The 15,395-nt window shown below is 45.4% G+C and overlaps 1 long non-coding RNA gene across 1 annotated transcript in view; it reads left to right on the forward strand.

Annotated features, from left to right (window-relative positions):
• Positions 1-257: 257 nt before the first annotated feature.
• The window catches only part of LOC114806045, a 28,543-nt gene continuing 13,405 nt past the window's right edge, over positions 258-15,395 (forward strand). Inside the window, exons 1-2 of the long non-coding RNA XR_003754163.1 lie at positions 258-335; positions 7,226-7,361. This is a non-coding gene — a long non-coding RNA (uncharacterized LOC114806045). The remainder of the gene's footprint in view (positions 336-7,225; positions 7,362-15,395) is intronic.

Consider the following 15,395-nt stretch of genomic DNA (forward strand, 5'->3'; position numbering starts at 1 on the left):
AGACCGTTTCTTGCTTCACCACTGAATCTGTGCCAAGCCGGGCCTGGATCAGTTTTCCTCACTGAGTCTCGGTGATCTGATCTCTGCCAAGCCATTTCTCTGGAAGACAACATCTTTTCCTGATTGCTGTCCACAAGGCAAGTCTATCTCCTGCAGCATTCACCCAAAAGATCACTGTTAGCCTAGGATGTTTGACATTGTGCTTTTCTAAGTCTCTGAGTCATTCAGTCTCCCCTTCTGACTTGCATCTGTTTCCTTTCAGTCTGCCTGCAGCAGCCATTTGGGAACCCAGCTGCCTTCCATTCTGCTCACATGTCCAGTGGAATTGCTTTTTGGTGAGGATTGCTTTATCTCTGGTTTTCACCAGGCTCATTGCCATTTCTAAGTTACTGGGCTGAATCTGTGAAGCAATTCACGATGTTCTCGGGCATGCCCAAGTGTGTGTGTTTGTGTGTGTGTGCGTGCGTGTGTGCCTCAAGCACAGTTGTTATCGTTCTGCAGTCCCTGGATAACTACTTTAAATAATTTTGTTGAGGCTTATGTAATAATGATGATAATAACAAAAATGGCATCTGTTAAATGTTTACTATATGCCAGGCACTGTACTAAGCGCCGGGGTGGATACAAGCAAATTGGGTGGGAAGCATATCATTTGCCCAAGGTCACACAGCAGATGAGTGACAGAGCCAGGATTAGAACCCGTGACCTGACTCCCAGGCCCATGCTCTATCCACTGCATCATGCTATATTCCTACACAGAAGACTTTCCCAGATACTCAGAAACGTATCTGGACCCCTGCTTCCAGATTCCCTGTTGCAACCTCTCTTAGGCCTGGTTAGACGAGGTTGAACAGGACTGGACCCATAACACAGATCCTTTTTTTTTTAAATGGTATTGTTAAGTGCTCACTGTGTTCCAGATACTGTTCTAAGCGCTGGGGTAGGTACAAAATAATCAGGTTGGGCACCGTCCGTGTCCCAAATGGGGCTCACTGTCTTAATTCCCATTTACTCTGGCAGTTTGGGGAAAGGATCACTTAGGATACCATCAACTCAGCCTCAGTCATATTTATTTGGAGAAACATAAGAATCTTGGTAAAATGAGAGCAACAAAATTTGCTGAGCAATTGTCAGAACCCTAGCCTGTTTCTCGTGTCAAGTGCTTTTCAATCAATCCATCAGTCATATTTACTGAGTGCTTATTGTGTGTACTGTAGGCAGACATTAAGGATATGGACGTAAGGGCTTTGTGGGTGGGGATGGTGAGAGCATACCTAGGTGATTTGAGGATAAGGATTCAAAGTGACATAATAGGGAGGGAAAATGAGGCTGGAGATTACAAGAATAGTCAGGGAAAGCTTCCTAGACGAGATGTAATTTTTGTGGAGCTTTGAAGTTGGGGAAAGTGTTGGTCTGTTGGATATGAAAGGAGGGGGCGGTGGAGGCAGGAGGTAGGATGTGAGCAAGGAGTTAAAGATAAGAGCAACAAGAAGGAGGTTGGTACGAGAGGAGCAAAGTGTGTAGTCTGGATTGCAGTAGGGAATCAACGAAGATAACTAGGAGACAATTACTCTCCCCCACTTCAAAGCCTTATTGACAGGCACATCGTTTCCAAGAGGCCTTCCCTGACTAATCCCTCCTTTCCTCTTCCCCCACCCCCTTCTGTTTCACCCTGACTTGCTCCCTGCATTCCTCCTCCCTCCGAGACCCACGGCATTTAGGTACATATCTGTAATTTATTCATTTCTATTAATGTCCGTCTCTCCCTCTAAACTGTAAACTCGTTGTGGGCAAGGAATGTGTCTCTTTATTGTTGGAGTCTTCCAAGCACTTGGTACGGTGCTCTGCACACAGTAAGCTCTCAATTCGGGAAGCAGCGTGGTTCAGTGGAAAGAGCACGGGCTGGGGAGTCAGAGGCCGTGGGTTCTAATCCCGGCTCTGCCACTTGTCTGCTGGGTGACCTTGGGCGAGCCACTTAACTTCTCTGTGCCTCAGTTACCTCATCTGTAAAATGGGGATGAAGACTGTGAGCCTCACGTGGGACAACCTGATTACCCTGTATCTCCCCCAATGCTTAGAACAGTGCTTGGCACATAGTAAGTGCTTAACAAATACCACAATTATTAATTCTGTCATTTATTCAATCATATTTATTGAGCGCTTACTGTTTGCACAGCACTGTACTAAGCACTTGGGAGAATACAATACAACAATAAACAGATACATTCCCCACTCACATCGTCAATCAATACGATTGAATGATTGAATGAATGAATGAATCATTGAATTAATGAATGAAAGGTGGGAATTAGACAATGGTACCTGTCCGTTTCCATTTCCGGGGATCTTGTCTTGTTTGGTTGAACCTATGAATGGATGCCCAGGGGAACTGACTTATTTTTGGGGGGGGGGAGGTACAGGTCTCTCTTCTCCTGCCCAAAACAGAAGCATAAAGGCCAGACAGCAGGCAGAGAGGCAGAATCATCAGTGCCTCCACTGTTGCCATTAAAATCGACATACAGTTTTGAAGGTGATATTTGAGCTTGCTGTACTTGGAACTTAGATGTCGGAGTGGAAGTAGATGCATTTTCTAGTAGCAACTGATCAATGGATAATCTGTTTATTTGAGCTCTGATTTTGATACGTATGAGTACAAACCAAGAAAGCACCAGAGCCGGTGATCTGGAGAATCATGAGGCTCTTCCGGTGTTGGGAGATACTTCTGAAGCCATTCCTGGGCTGAAGAAAAAACTCTTCATCTTCCTTAGGAGTGAAATCTAGGAGCATTTGTGTCCCAGATCTTCTTTCCCATTCCTCCCGGTTTAGATGGGAAGTGGTCTTTTCAAGACTACGAGCTGTCCCAGTCAGAAAGCAATTAGAAATTTACAAGTCTCAGATGACAGCTGCCTATTGCTTATAATAATAATGATGATGGCATTTGTTAAGCGCTTACTATGTGCAAAGCACTGTTCTAAGCACTGGAGAGGATACAAGATGATCAGGTTGTCCCACATGGGGCTCACAGTCTTAATACCCCTTTTACAGATGAGGTAACTGAGGCACAGAGAAGGGAAGTGACTTGCCCAAAGTCACACAGCTGACAAGCGGCAGAGCCAGGATTTGAACCCATGACCTCCGACTCCCCAGCCCGTGCTCTTTCCACTGAGCCATGCTACTTCTCATACCTTAGGGAAATATAGCCGAGCCATTCAATCAATGGTATTTATTTAAAACCTACTAAGTGAAAAGCTCAGAACTGTCCTAGGAGCTTAGGAGAGTAAAACAGAGGGAAAGGGATCACAATCTAAAGGGATGGTGGGCAAAAAATATTTACTAAGGATGAGCATAGGCAGATATAATGGGAAGTGGTTAAACTACAACCAGATAATGTTACAACAAAAGTAACTGATTATACGCATGAAAATCCCAATAAAATGAACAAACGTACACATGTGCTTAGGGAAGGAAGCATAATAATAATAATTGTGGTATTTTTTAATCACTTACTAAGAGCCAAGCACTCTGTCTCACATGGAGCTAACAGCCTAAGGGAGAAGGAAGAAAAGTATTTAATCCCCAATTAACATATGAGGAAACCTAGGCACAGAGAAGTGAAGTGACTTGTTCAAGGTCACACAGCAGGCAAAGAGTTGGGAGAAGGAGCATATTGTATTGAACAGAGCACGGTGCTGAGAGTCGGAAGGTCATGGGTTCTAATCCTACCTCCACCACTTGTCATCTGTAAAATGGGCATTGAGATTTTGAGCCCCATATGGGACAAGGAATGAGTCCAGCTCTATTTGCTTGTGTCCACTCCAGTGCTTAGTACAGTGCTTGGCACATAGTAAGCACATAACAAATACCATCATTATTATTATTATTGTTAGAGACAGGATCAGAACCCAGGTCTCAACTCCAAATCCCATGTTCATTCCTCTAGGCCAGGTGGCCTTTGCGTTGATGCCACTAGGGTGCTGTCAATTATTCCGGGAATGCTTACTGGAGGAGGTGGGATTTTAAAATGGCTTGATGATGGGGAGGGCAGAGGTCAACAGAATTGGGACAGGAGGCATTAGAGGCTGAGGAAATAGCATGAGGGAAGGATCGGGGTGAAAGGCAAGAGCAAAGTGTAGTTGGAAGGTTGACTTGGGAGGAACGAAAACTGAACAGGCCTGGATGTAGCAGGTAAAGGCAGGCAATGTATACTACGGGGAGCCTTGTCGGAGAGCTCTGAAGACAAGCCAGTGGTGGTTTTTGAGTGGAATAATGTGTGCTGTGTTACACTTCAAGGAGATAATCCCATCAGAATTGAATAGTACAGACTGGAATGGGGAGAGGCCGGAGACTGCGCTCCAGTGAGGAGGTTGACATATTAGCCTAATCATGATTTGACAAGGGCTTGGACCAGGGAGGTAGAAGTTTGGATGGTGAGGAAGGGGTGGATCAAAAAAATGTTGTTTAGGAAGAACTGGCAGGATTTCGCGGTAGATTAAATGTGAGAGCTGAAAGACAGTGAGGCCTCGAGGATTAGCGGTGCTATTGACAGAGAAAGGAAATTTGGGAGGAGGAGAGGATTTGGGAGAAGATGGGAAGTTCAGTTTGAGGCATGTTGGATTTGAAGTGCCAGCGGGACATCCAAGTGGAGATGTCCTGGAGACAAGAGGAAATACAGGGTTGTAAGTTTGATGAGAAGTCACAGCTGGAAAGGAAGAATTGGGAGACATCTGCATAGAAGAGGAAGCCAAAACCATGAAAGTGGATAATGCTCGCTTGATCCTATGGCTCCATCCATCCCTCACTCCGTTGCCCCTCCTGCAATTCCTGACCTGCTTCCTCCCTTTCCTCTCCTCTAACTCCACTCCTTGACCCTCAACAATCCATCTTCTGACCCCTCCACTCCACTAAAACTGCTCTTTCCAAGGTCATCAATAACTTTTTCCTTGGGAAGTCTGATTTTATGGTCTTGTATCTACCCCAGGACTTAGCACAGTGCTTGGCACTTAGTAAGCACTTCGCAGATTGTTGTCTTATGCTGTCGAGTAGTGTCCGACCCATAGTGACACTATGGACACATCTCTCCCAGAATGCCCACCTCCATCTGCAATCATTCTGGTAGTGGATCCATAGACTTTTCTTGGTAAAAATACAGAAGCAGTTTACCATCGCCTCCTTCCGCACAGTAAACTTGAGTCTCCACCCTCGACCTTTCCCATGTCACTGCTGCCCAGCCCAGGGGAGTTTTGACTTGTAGCGGATGGCCTTCCACTCGCTAGCCACAGGCCGAGCTAGGAATGGAATGGGTATGCCTCCGTTTGACTCTCCCTCAGTGGTTGAGACTGATCAAGTACTGGAAACTCTCCAGGTGTGACCCTGAGAGGGACCGCACATAGGAAGTGCTCAATAAAAAGCCATGATTGATGGTTTGAAATTCTGTATCACAGGGTACATTTTCTCTTAGACGTATAAGCAATTTCTTAGATTACAGTCCAGAGGAAAAGGGGAACTCAGTCTGGGAAGGCCTCCTGGAGGAGGTGAGCTTTCACTAGGGCTTTGAAGGGGGGAAGTTTGCTAGTTTGGCGGATGTGAGGAGGGAGGGCATTCCAGGCCAGAGGTAGGACTTGGGCCAGGGATCGACGGTGGGACAGGCGAGAACGAGGCACAGTGAGAAGTTTAGCGCCAGAGGAGCGGAGTGTGGGGCTGGGATGCAGAAGGAGATAAGGGAGGTGAGGTAGGAGGGGGCAAGGTGATGGAGAGTTTTGAAGCCAATAGTGAGGAGTTTTTGCTTGATACAGAGGTTGAAAGGCTGTCCACTGGAGATTTTTGAAGAGGGCGGTGACATGCCCAGAACGTTTCTGTAGAAAGATAATCCAGGCCGCAGAGTGAAGTATAGACTGAAGTGGGGAGAGACAGGAGGTTGGGAGATCAGGAAGGAGTTCAGAACACGGTACGGAGTAGAAATGGAAGACATAGTTCCCTGGCCTCAAGGCGCTTATATTCTAATGGGAAAAATGCATTAGACATAAATTATTTACAATCAGTGGGGGCACGGGGAAGGCCAACAAGGAATATCAAGAGTCGGGAAAGACGAATGAACGAGTGACTATGAATTCAGTGAGTAATGTGCATAGATGATTATGTACATAAGTGCTAGGGACTGCTGTTTACACTAAATCTTACAATCTGTCCTGAAAGCAGCCATGGGAAAGGCAAGTAACATGACAGCAGAAGCCATATTGGTCTGGGAGACTGAGGGAATATCTGGATGAAAAAGGCAAATAACCGCTAGGGATGAGGTAGATCCGAAACTGGACTGAGAGGGATGATGAACTCTTGAAAAGAACTGACCATGTTTTATTTGGTTTCCCATTTCTCTGAAAGGCTCAAAACTTGGCTCAGGGAGTGTTGCTCATCTTTTTAGAATCCCTGGGCTGGATCGCCCAGAGAAATGACCGGACCGGTTGCCAAGTTACAAGGTGGAAGTTTCAGACCCAGAGCCTACTCAGAAAAGCAAGGCCCACAAGGAGTCAGTAACAGAGCTGCGAATGGAAACTGGACGGCTGACAGCCCGCCTAGGACTTTTATCCAACTCGGCATCCTTCGGGTGCAGCACTGTGGGAATAGGCAGAGAGAAGACACGATGGGAAAAGATGAAAGAATGGAAGGAAGAGACCGGGGCCGGTTTCCAGAGGGTCTGTCTCACAGTCTGCTCAGCTGGATCTCTTCAGAGGCTAATGGGTATGAAATGCCACTCTCAAGGAAGGTGTGATTTTATTTTGAGGCAACCCTAAGCCCCCAAACCAGCGCAGGAGTTGAGGGCTCGCCAAGCTGCCGAGATGATTGGTTTAGAAGGGTGATCCAGGCAACGGCCTGTTGGCTGGATTACTGCCCAGGGATTTGGGACTGCCTTGTGATGCCGGACTTGACTTTAGGCCTGAACATCTGTGAGGATGTGAACATGATCTACACCTGGCTTGCCTGAAGCCCACGCATTTCTCTTCCGTTAGTGGCTTCGCACAGCTGCAAAATAGCCATTTCAAACAAAAATGTGTGATATTAAACACGGCAAATGTGGGTCAGCTGCCACCATAAATTTGATGTATGAATTGCTGGAAACCGAATTCCTTGTAAATAGCAGCCCCCCTTCACAGATGGCTAACAGCCCCCACGCCTCTTTTACCCAAGACCGTGCAGATGCTTAAATCACTTACCCTGGTCTCCATTTCAGGTCCTTTGTCTGGATCCAGCCACTCATACCATTTTCCTCTCTCAGCGTGGATAGATGGGAAGAGGAAAACATCTGAAAACTGACAAGATGCTTCAGATAAAGGCTGTCCACAGTAGGAAATGGCATGCTCATTTTGGTGAGTTTTTATTCTCTCATGATAGTTTTCTCATGGCAGACCTTCTCTGGAGGACACAGGTGTTTGCTATAAGAACAGCAGAACTGATGCTACAATAATTTTAAATGAAAATAAGAAAACCTGTCTGAACAATTCCAGCTTATGGAATTTCTCATCGAATCGACATCGACCGTTCAGTCAGTGGGAGTTACTGAGCGCTTAGAGGACGCACAGCATCGGACTAAGCACTTGGGAAAGCACACCAGAAACAAGATACATGGTCTCTACCCTCAGAAGGCTTGCATTCTAATGGAAAAGACAGGCCAAAACATAAATTGTTTACAAAGAATCCACATGCTCTCTCTCAGGATAGGTAGGACTTCATTAATTATTGGGGTCAGTGGGTGTCGACACTTAGTATCAGGGACCACAGGGACAAGCCAGTGGCTTCTCTTGGTCATTCCAACATCAGAACATTCTCCCTGTGGCAAATTAACAGTCACCTAAGGCCTAAAGGAAAATCCCAAGAGACGCCAACTTAGCCTTGTTCCCTTAGCAGGAATGGAAGGTTGAAATTTCCTTAAGAGTTCAAATTCTGATGCAAAAATTCACGCCTTTCAACACCACCTTCTCTGCCAAAGTCAACTCCTTCAAGCCCCTAGGCTAACATTAATCTTGCATCACCAATTCTTTGGTTTGGAATTCCAGCTGAATGGAATTAGAGCTAGCAGTCAGAAACTCTCAGCTGCATTTAGTCTTTAGTAGCTTGAGCCATGACAACTTTATGCCAACTTCTCAAAGTAATGTATAAATCAATCAGTTAATCAATCTTATTTACTGAGCGCTTATTGTGGGTAGAGCACAGTACTGAGCATTCAGGAGAGTACGATAGAACACGTTCTCTTCCCACAGTGAGTTGTCAGAGAGGGAGACAGACATTAATATAAATAAATAAATTATGGATAGGTACATAAACTGCTGTGGGGCTGTGGGAAGGCTGAATAAAGGGTGCAAATCCAAGTGGAAGGATGGCACAGAAGGGAGCAGGAGAAGAGGAAATGAGCTTTTAATAAGGATTTGAATGTGGGGAGACTGAATGTCTGTTGAATGTGAAGGAGGGCGTTCCAGGACAGAGGCAGCCTGTGGGCAACAGGTCGACAACAAGATAGACGAGATCAAGACACCGTGAGTAGGTTGACATTAGAGGACTGAAGTATGTAGGCTGGGTTGTAGAAGGAAAACTGCAAGGTAAGATAGCGAAGGGCAACAGGATTGTGTGCTTTAAAGCCAACGGTAAGGAGTTTCTCTTTGATGCAGAGGTGGATGGGCAACCGCTGGCGGTTGTCGAGTAGTGGGGAGACATGTCCTTAGTGTTTCTGTAGGAAAATGATGCAGGCAGCAGGCGTCAGGGAGATCAGCAAGGAGAGTGATGGTGTAATCAAGGTGGGATAGGATAAGTGCTGGGATTCGCATGGTTGCAGTTTAGAACTAAGTATCGACATCCACTGACCCCAGTAATTTAATGAAGCTGCAGTGAATTTAATTTAATTAAACTGCATTTAATTTAATGCAGTGAGAGACATGGGTGTGGTGTAGTGATGCTGGGAAGGTTGAACTGATGGGATGGAGGGAATGGGATGGGATTCCATTTAATTAAATTTAATTAAACTGCATTTAATTTAATGCAATGAGAGACATGGGTGGGGTGTAGCGATGCTGTGAAGGTTGAACTGATGGGATCTGTGGCAAGACTGAATGTGTGAGTTGAATGAGAGACATGAGCCAGCCAAGGTTATGGCTTTGTGAGACAGAGAGTATGGTGGTGCTGTCTTCAGTGACAGGAAAGTCACGGGGAGAGTGGGGAATGGGTAGGAATATGAGCTTGAGGTGAAGGTCCGAGTAACTATGTCCTGAAGGTAAGAAGAAATACAAGACTACAGAGAAGGAGAGAGATCGGGGGGGAGGTGTAGATTTGGGAACATCTGCAGAGAGGCGGTGGTTGAAGACAAGGGAGGAAATGAGTTCTCCAAGGGAGTGGATGTAGATGGAAAATAGAAGGGGATCCTAGAACTGAGCCTTGAGGGACTCCCACAGTTAGAAGGTGGGAGGCAGAAGAGGAGCCTGTGAAAGAAACTGAGAAAGAGGAGCCAGAGACATAGGAGGAGAACCAGGACAGGACGCTGTCAGCGAAGCCAGGGTTGGATAACGTATCCAGGAGAAGTGGGTGGTCGGCAGTGTCAAAGGCAGCTGAATGATTGAGGAGGATTAGGGTGGAATAGAAGCCATTAGATGTGGCAAGAAGGAGATCACTGGTTCATTGGTAGCCTCTGAGAGGCCACCTTCAGTGGAGGGAAGGAGGCTGAGTGGTGTCATAACAATGTACGATGACGCTAACCCACTCCCTCGGTGAGTTCATCCACTCACATGGCTTCAACCACAACCTTTATATGGATGATTCCCAAATTTATCTCTCAAACCCAGAACATTTACTTAACCTGCAATCCCCCATCTCCCCACACTTCCAAGACATCTGACCTGTAGGCCCTGCTAGTATTTCAAACTTCGCAGGATAAAAACCTAACTTCTCATCTCTCCTCTCTAAACCCACTCCCCCTGGGATTTTCCCCACTCATTTGTAAACACCACCATCCTTTCTGTCCCAGAAAACCACCACCTTGGTGCCTCATATCTTACTCTTCACTGTCGCTCAACTTTCACAGCCCGCCAGTTGTTTCCTGCCAAATTTTCATCTACAAGGTTCCCTGGATTGTCCCTTTCTTCTCCACCTTGTGTGCAGAAACTGTGTCTACTCACCCTATTATACTCTCCCAAGTGCTTAGTACAGTGCTCTGCACACAGTAAGTGCTCAATCAAAACTACTGATTGATTAACTGGTATAAGCTCTCGACTAGTCTGGTGCATTAGCCTCTTCACCAGTTTTTCCAGCTTCCAGCCTCTCCCTGTTCCGAACTAGACTAAATGCGACTCCATGAGACATCACTCCTCTCCTCAAAATCCTCCACGGACATTCTGTGTCTCCCTTAAAACAAAAACTCCTCAGGCAGTTTCAAGTCTCTCCTCCATCTGGCTCCACCTTATCTCTCTATATGCTCTCTTCTCCCTCTATTTCCCTTATTGTTCTCTTTAGTTCCTCCTAAGCAGACCTTCTAATTGTTCTTCGCTCTCATCTCTGCTGCCTCTATCTCCTCCCTTGCCTTGTTATCTGGGTTTGAAATTCCCTCCCTCCCCACATCAGACAGAGAACAGGGCTTCCCACAGCCAAATCCCTTCTAAAATCCCACCTTCTCCCACAAGCATTAGTAGATTGATTTCCCACCATCCTGAGCCAGATGACCCCTTCAACCAACTAGAGCAGGTATGACCTTACTTGATGTCCTCCTGAACACTCCTGTCTCTGTGGGTAACCCATTCATTTAGACCACCTGAGTTGTAAATATTTTTATGTTACTCTTCCCCATTAGGCTGTAAATTCCATGTGGGCAGGAAACCTGCCCCGTTTTTCTTCTATACATCCCAATCACCTGGTACAGTGCTCTGTGGCAGCTGGCTTTGTATGATAAACGAGGGAGTGAGGTCTAGGGGAAAGAGCCTAAGACAGGGAGTCAAGAGACCTGGGTTCTAATCCCAGCTCTGCTACTTGCCAGTTGTGTGACCTTAGTTGGTCACCTAGTTTTCTCATCCACAAAATGGTGATAAAATATCTCTTCTCTCTCATACTTTGTAAGACCCAGGTGGAAAAGGAAGTGTGTCTGATCTGACTGTACTTTTTCTATCTCAGGTGCTCGTCACATAGATAAGTGTTTAACAAACACCACAATTATTATTAGTCTTACTATTACTTATACTATTCTTACTAGTACTACTATTACAGATATGCCTCAGCAATTTTCACCTCAACCTCCCAAACCACTGCAGAGTAGAACAACTTCACTCCTAATCTGCCCCCTTCCCCAAACCTCCACCAACCAAAGTGGCATCTTGTGGCCTCCTTTCCAAACTGCTTTGCTCCAGCCTAGCAGAAAGTACGGAAGAAGCGGCGATTGTAGCACCCAACCTATTATGCTCTCCCAAGTGTTTAATAGTGTTGTCTGCACACGGTAAGTGTTCAGTCAAAGCCACTGATTGATTAATTGGTACAAGCTCTGGACTAGAGTGTTGCATTAGCCTCCTCACCAGTTGTTCCAGCCTCCAGCCTCTCCCTGCTCCATGAATCATCTTCCTTGAAGTACCGCTCCTGTCCCCCCAAATCCTCTGTGGACATCCTGTATCTCTCCTATAAAACTGAAGCTGCCTTGTGGGCAGGGAATGTATCTGTTATGTTATTATATTGCACTCTCCAAAGCGCTTAGTCCAGTGCTTTGCACATAGTAAGCATTCAATAAACGTGATTGCTGATTGACTGACTAGCAATCTCTGGGGACACAGAATGGCTAGGACTCTATGATCAGTGAGAACCCTAAACTGTCTTCTTCTAGCTGGAGGAGCCTACAGCTTTTATTTGATTTTATATTGGCCAAAGCTGTAAGCTCGTTGTAGGCAGTGAACATGTCTGCCAACTCTGTCGTATTCTCCCAAGGGGCTTTAAAGCACTTCACCACCTTCCCCATTCCTACCTCACCTCACTACTCTCCTTCTACAACCCAGCCCAGACACTTTGCCGTCCCAGTGCTAACCTTCTCACTGTGCCTCGATCTGGCCTATCTAGTCGCTGAACCCTAGCTCACATCCTGCCTCCGTCCTGGAAAGCCTTCCCTCCTGAAATATGGAAAACAGTTGCTCTCTCCACCTTCGGAGCCTTGTTGAGGGTACCCCTCCTCTTGGAGGCTTTCCAGACTGAGGCCCCTTTTTCCTCTTCTCTCACTCCCTTCTGCGTTGCCCCGACTTGCTCCCTTTGTTCTTCCCCCACTCCCAGCCCCACAGCACTTATGTCCATATCTGCCATTTATGTATTTGTAATGATATCTGTCTCCACCCCAAAGACTGTAAGCTCATTGCGGACAGGGAATGTGTCTGTTTATTGTTATATTGTACTCTCCCAAGCACTTAGTACAGTGCTCTGCACACAGTAAGCGCTAAATAAATGCAATTGAATTGAATGAAAGAGCTTAGTACAGTGATCTGCACATAGTGAGCACTCAATAAATAGCACTGTGGGATAGTAGCCCTGTCCTCATCTTTCATCAGTCTATTAATGGTATTTTCTGAGCTCTTACTCTGTGTAGAACACTGTACTAAGCACTTGGGAGAGTACAGTACAATGGAGCTGCCCACAGTGAACTTAAAATCTAGATATTTATTTTGTGATTCTATTGTTTGCCTTTTTTCCTTATATCTATCTCTAGCCCCTTCCCTTTCCTATTCTTACAATGTGAGCCCCTTGAGGACCAGAGATCCTGTCTAATTTTCACCTATGCATTCTTTCGCAGTGTTTAGTAGAGTGTTTGCACCCAGAAAGTAGTTAAACTACTATCCAGGCTTAAGAATGGCCCCTTAGGCTCTGGCAGATTTCCTGGGAAGGCTAAATCTTCATTAGGTGTTTTACGAGAGTTACGGTAGTAAACTAGATGTGGCCCCATTGCATTGCTAAAGTTAATTAATCTCCCTTCCACCGGTTCACAGAAGTCCCAGAAGCCCCCTCTGCCTCATTGAGTTATCTGACTATTTGAAAAATGTGAAAGGAACTAAAGTGTCTCCCATTGGTGGTTTCATGGCGTGGCCACCCTAGACCCATTTTGGTTCCTCTTTATTCCACTGAGATCACTGAGATGAGAGATTAGTCAGGGTGGGCTTCCTGGAGGAGATGTGATTTTAATAGGACTTTGAAATTTGGGAGACTGGTGTTCTGTTGGATACGAAAGGGGAAGGGAGTCCCTCGGAGAAGAGAGAATGTGAGCATGGCATCATAAGAGAGAGAGAGAGAGACAAGAGCAAGACAGTATGAATTACTTTTTAGAAAAATGATCCAGTAGAATATTGGTAAGTGACTTAACATGTGGGTTGAAGGAGAGAGAAGAGTCCAGGATAATGCTGAGGTTATGGGCTTGCGAGACAGGGAAGGGGTTGGCTTTTCAGGAGTGGTGGAAAAATCAGGGGGAGAAGAGGGTTTGGGAGGGAAAATGAATTCTGTTTTGGGCAAGTGGACCTTGAAGTGAAGCTGAGACATCCAATTAGAGAAGTATGTGAGGCAAGAGGAAATATGAGACTGCAGAGAAGGAAGGACGTTCCAGTTGGTGATGTGGATTTGAAACTGTAGTAGCAGATGAACTCTTCAAGGAGGTGAATGCAAATGGAGAATGAAAGGGGAAACAAGACAGCCTTGGGAGACCCCTGTGTTGGGAGTGGAAAACAGAAGAGGAATCAAAGATAGGAAAAGAATCGGGAGAAGGTTAGAAAGGGTTTCCAATATTAGGATGTGTAAGGCAGCTGAGAGGTCTAGGAAAGGTAGGATGGAGCAGAGGTCGTTGGATTTGGCAAGAGAGAGGTGACTGTCTGATTAATTCCCAGGATCCTAAGTCACAACAACCCAACAGCCCTCATTTGATCTTTTTTAATGCCACCCATCTTCAGCACTTAGGGAGAGTCATTTCTTTGGAAGTCTAATCCATCTAGCTAACATCAGTATTATCCTAGTTCTTCCTGAGGCTCTCACTGTAAATAGCCTGATTAGTTCAGTTTTCCCTTCTATCTTCCATTTCCATCTACTCCTTTTTGGAATTCAAATGCTCCCACAGTTCCAACTTCCCTCTCCACACAGATTTTTATATTTATATATTTAACTTATATGTATATTGGATTTCCTTCCTCCCTAAGTTTTGAAGAGTTATTCCAAAATCCTGATTTTGGGATTTTGGAAAATAATGAGGAGAATAATGAGGAAAATAATAGAGAGGAGTGAGTTTCCTCTATGTCCTAAAAATACAGCTACTAGTTTTGGATATATAGCATCATCGTCAGTATAGATGAGTGTCTACTGTGTATGTGTAGTTGATGCATGTCTACATGTTTTGTTTTGTTGTCTGTCTCCCCCTTTCTAGACTGTGAGCTCATTGTTGGGTAGGGATTGTCTCTATCTGTTGCCGAATTGTACTTTCCAGGCACTTAGTATAGTGCTCTGCACACAGTAAGTGCTCAATAAATACTAATGAATGAATGAATGAATGACAGATATCCCCCAAATCTGCATCGCCGACTCTAAAGAAGCAGCATAGCCTAGAGAATAGAGTATGGGCCTGGGCATCAGAAGGACCTGGGTTCTAATCCCGGCTTGACCATTTGCTGTGTGAGACTGTGAGCCCATCATTGGGCAGGGATTGTCTCTATCTATTGCCTAATTGTACATTCCAAGCGCTTAGTACAGTGCTCTGCATGTAGTAAGCACTCAATAAATACTATTGAATGAATGAATGAATGAATCTTGGGCAAGTTACTTCACTTCTCTGGGCCTCGGATCCCTCATCGGTAAAATGGGGATTAAGACTGTGAGCCTCCTGTGGGACAGGGACTGTTTCCAATGAAAATTGCTTTTATTCTCCCCCCCACAAACCTCCCAGGGCTTAGTAAAGGGCCCGGCAAACAGTAATCACTTCACAAATACCTTCTTCCTTCTCTGCAGTCTCACATTTCCTCCTTTCTACAGGACATCTCTAACTAGAAAAGTCTTTGAGGATTAGGACCATGTACCAAGCACTTAGAACTGTGCTCAGCCCATAGTAGCTGTTCAATAAATACAACTACTGTTATTACTAATTATGGTACTAATTAAGTGCTTTCTATATGCCAGGCACTTTTCTAAGTAATGGGGTAGATACAAGTCAATCAAGTTGGACGCAGTCCCTGTCACACATGGGGCTCACACTCTTAATCTCCATTTTACAGATGAGGTAACTGAGGCCCCAAAAAGTGAAGTGACTTGCCCAAAGTCACACAGACATGTGGCAGAGATGGAATTAAAACCCAGGTCCTTCTGACTCCCAGGCTTGTGCTCTACCCACTAAGCCACGCTGCTTCTCTACTGATTGATGAAAGGGAACCAAC

The sequence above is a fragment of the Ornithorhynchus anatinus genome, chromosome 21, assembly GCF_004115215.2.
Source record: "Ornithorhynchus anatinus isolate Pmale09 chromosome 21, mOrnAna1.pri.v4, whole genome shotgun sequence".
Taxonomy (NCBI): Eukaryota; Metazoa; Chordata; class Mammalia; order Monotremata; family Ornithorhynchidae; genus Ornithorhynchus; species Ornithorhynchus anatinus.